This window comes from Melozone crissalis, unplaced genomic scaffold (assembly GCF_028551555.1).
Source record: "Melozone crissalis strain CALT ecotype California unplaced genomic scaffold, PUWL_Pcris_2 ptg000006l_1, whole genome shotgun sequence".
Classification (NCBI taxonomy): Eukaryota; Metazoa; Chordata; class Aves; order Passeriformes; family Passerellidae; genus Melozone; species Melozone crissalis.
The window spans coordinates 50,400,906-50,405,000 of record NW_026535784.1 but is presented as its reverse complement, the minus strand read 5'-3'; positions in this window follow the sequence as shown (position 1 = coordinate 50,405,000).

Here is a 4,095-nt window from a genome sequence, read left to right as displayed (position 1 = left end):
GTGGAACAGCACAAACTGCCTGGTCTCAGGCACAGATTAAGGAGGGGTTTTACCCTAATGAAGGTTTGAACTTTGCTTCTGGTCGGGTTGACTTTAGTTGTGATCAATCTCTCAGTCACCCTTCTGAGTTAGGGGCTGATGTGAAAGGTGTCCAACAGGCAAGGATGCCAAGCAGCACAGCCATAGGGAATGTCAGTGTGTGGTCTGAGGGCCTGGTTGTACCTCACAGGGTGTGCAGCAGCATTGTTGGCATGGGAGTGTTTGCTGGTGCTGTGAAGGGTAAGATACCAAATGGGAATATTTTATTTATTATATTATTATTATTATTATTATTATATATTATATAATATATAAATATATAAAAAATATATATTATAATATAATATATAATATAATATTACCAAAAGAGGTAATAAAAATTACAGAGAGGTAATAAAACCTAGAGCTGAAAGATAAGGCCAGCTGCCTTTGTAACTGATGTTTTGTTATTAGCAAGAATAGAGCTATATGAACATATAATAATTTGTTATCAGCTTGTTCTGTGATCAAGGAAGACATAGAGAGTGCTGTAACCATCTGGGTCACATTAGGTTACTTGCTTGCTTTTATGGCCCCTTCAGAAAAAAAAAAGGTGTGTCTGAAGTATGACATGTTCTATATGCATCTGCTGTTTCCTTTGCAGTAAGAGATGGAAACTGAGTGTTCTGCTTGCCAGCTTTGCTCATAGTGGAGTGGAACTAACCCCTGAGCAGGGAGGGAACCATCACCTGGTTGTAAAGAGCATCCTATCTGCGCTTTACAAACAGCTGCTATCTCCTGCCCTTTTCTAAATCCTTAATTTTGGTCCTTGTAGCATTTAAATAGGCCTGAAAGCAAGTTGACTGGACAGTGTGAGATGGATTTACATGCTCAGAACAGTTTAATAAGCCTGTGGAGGTTGTGCATGCTGTTTCAGCTTTCTATTTAACCTGTGCTTTGCAATGCTTGGCCAGTGCTTACCGTGAATTCCTTGTGCATGAAGATTGTAGCCTATTCTACAGTAGATGCCAGCAGTTGGTAATAAATGTATTAAGGCTATGTATTTTTCAGTCTTTGCCTAGTTCTCAAATGCACTTGGCTACAGGAATGTATTTTTTGTCTCTGTTTCTTCACTGTTGAAGAGCTGCTGTTCTTGATGACTTACTGAACATGCTGAGCTGTGTATAGGTATGTATATACCTCTGAGAGAGACTCTGCTCTGCTGCTTAGACTTGTTGGAGGAACTTCCCTAGGTAATGTTGTTTTCTCATCCTGCAGCTGGATAACATCCTGAATGCTCTCTTTGAGTTGGTTTTGGGGCAGGGCTAGGTTCCATGACCCCCTGCTCAGATATCCGGTACAGCTGCACGCAGCTTAGCAAGGAGAGCTAGTAATGTACAAATGTTTGACTAGCTTTTTGTATTAGAAAAATTTGAAGTCTCAAGAAAGCAGGCATCTGAAACCTTCCCTGTCAGCTGTGGTAGAAGAGCTGTGAGCTTTCTGTCAGTGCAGTGTCATTATCACTGTGCAGCTTCACTCTCTCACTGTGTAGGCAATGAAGTGTTGTGTTGGCTGAGCTCTTTGGTTTCCAGATGTGTGGGAAGTTAAAAGCCAACTTTGGCTCTTGTGAGCAATAAGGAGGAACATTTTTCTAGTGACCTTGAAGTTTCACTGTTGTAAATTGGAATTTGCAGTTCCTCAGCCAGGAGTCCCCTTTGGCAAATGGTCTCATCATGGTGCCTTGCTTAGGAGTAGTGCAAAAGGGTAGCTGAGCTGGGATTGTCACTGCTCTGTTACACCTCTGGAAGACCAGGGCTAATTTTCACTTCAAGTGCCTTATCACATAAGTACTTGTAAACTTCATGCTTGAAGTTAGAGTTGGCAATGTTCCCTGCACATCTTCTGTAAGGTAAGATAGTCCTTGCAACCTTTGTACATAAAGATAGAACTTGTATTTTAACTTGCTGGCGGAATGGGAGGGTTTCAGTGTCACATACAGGCAGTGTGTTTTGGTCAGGCTGATGGTCTCAGCCAGTGATCCCTGCAGCTTGGCTTCCCTGCCTTCTAATTCCATGATCCTCATCCCATTATCCCAGCACTGGAGCAGCCAGGTGATAATGTACTCAGACTAATGTTTTTGCTGTAAAAGACCTGTAAACTTATTTTTGGGATTTTGTTCTGTGGATGGTTTTCTCCTAGATGACCATTGAAATTCATACTGTGCTAAGAATTACAATCAGTTCTCTCTTAAAGCTGTGGATTTGTGACTGAGTGGCAAAGCATTTTGAGAAAATGTCCTCATTTTCTTACAAAGCAGTATAGGCTTGTGGGCAGAGATTTGCAACCAGATAATTTTCAAAAAGTGACTTTCCTCTGTAGCTCTAACCTTTTTAGTAAGGAAAAATGAACATTCTTTTACCTCATAGTGAGAAATTGTGTGACTCTGGTACAACTCTTGAAGAAAGCAAAGGCAGAGATGGGGCAGTGCTGAACTCTGATAGGCAAGGTCAGGTGCTGGGCACAGGGCTGGCCAAGACACTTCCACCTCTTCCCAGGGCTGGGCAGGTGTGTTGGCCCCTGCTAGCCCAATGCTCCTCAGCCCTTCAGTGCTCTGGGGCAAGAGGAGGAGGGTTCTTTGTGCACCTGTGGGAGAGCACAGGGACCTTGAATGTAGCTCTGATGCTCCTGAAAAGAGCCAATTTTCAGTGGAGAAACACCTTCAGCAACAAGTGCCAGAGGGTGGGAATATGGCATCACTGACCCAGACCCTGCAATTTCTGCCCAGCACAGCAGTCATGCATGTGCTGAGGGTGCATGAGAAATAGCTGCTCCTGTGTGAGCTGATTGAGCACTGGGGCATGAATGAATTGGGTGCTCATGTGAGCTGTTTCCAGGCTTGCTTGTCAATAGATTGAGTGCTTGTGCATGAAGTGATTGGATGCTAAGGTCTGAATAAATGGGGCACTCATGTATAAGCTAATGGGGCACTAATGCATGAAGCTTTAGGACATTCAGGTGTGAAATGATGGGATGTTGCTCACAGTGTCATGGGCTGTTCATGCACAAAGCTATTGTGTGTTCATGCATGAGCTGATCCAGTGCCTCTCATGCATGCCATGGCTCCTGCACTGCCTGCTCAGCCACTGGCTGGGCTCTGTGTTTGCTGCCAGCTGGGAACAAGTGGACATCCATTCACACATCTCCCTCTGCCTCCAGTCCTGGCTGGCCAGCCAGCACACAACAGTATTTTCTGCAGGAACTGGCCTAGAATAAATCCAAACCCAAACAAGCTTTTGGGCAGGAGATGATAACTGTGTGACAGGCCATCCAAAAAGAGCTTTTATCTTCTTCATCCAAGGGAATGGACAGAAGATGACATTGCTCTTGCCTGCCCATGGATACAGACCACATATTTGAGCCACTACTGACAAAGAGCTTATGCTGAGAGCCATGGGGGCGATGGTGTGCTGGCCTGGCTTTTATATTCCATTAAATGAATTGAGTGCATGCATGAGCCACTAGAACCCTGGTTTCTCCTGATTCCCAGGAGGCCCATGGCTGCCTTTTTGGGAAGGCAGTGGGTATGGGGATTTGAGAGCCTTTGGTTTTCCAATGGAAGTACCTGTGCCCTCCCAAAAAAATTGTCCCACCAATGCTCCCACTCTTCTGGCCAGTGGCCAGAGGTGCTGTGTAGAGCTAGAGTTTGAAGAAGCAGGAGCTGAACTAACCTATGACTTCAAATAACTAGAGCAGTAACATGCTGGAAAATGTCCAGCAGCAGATACTGTGAGAAGCAGGAGAAACTTTTTCTGAGCATCCAGTACTGGAGGTAGAGCTTCAACAAAGTGGAGCTGGAATGAGTTGGAAATCAAAATAAGTCTATGTCCATCAGCTGGAGCTTTAGGAAGCCAGAACTGTTACACAAAAGCTGGAGTTTAACAAGCTTGACCTGGAATCACCTTCAACTGAAAACAAGCCAAAGCTATAAGAAGCTGGAGTGTTCAGTAACTGGAATTGAAATCACCTGAACTGAGCAGCAGCAACATCTCTCCTCACAACTGTGCAGGAGCTGGAGCT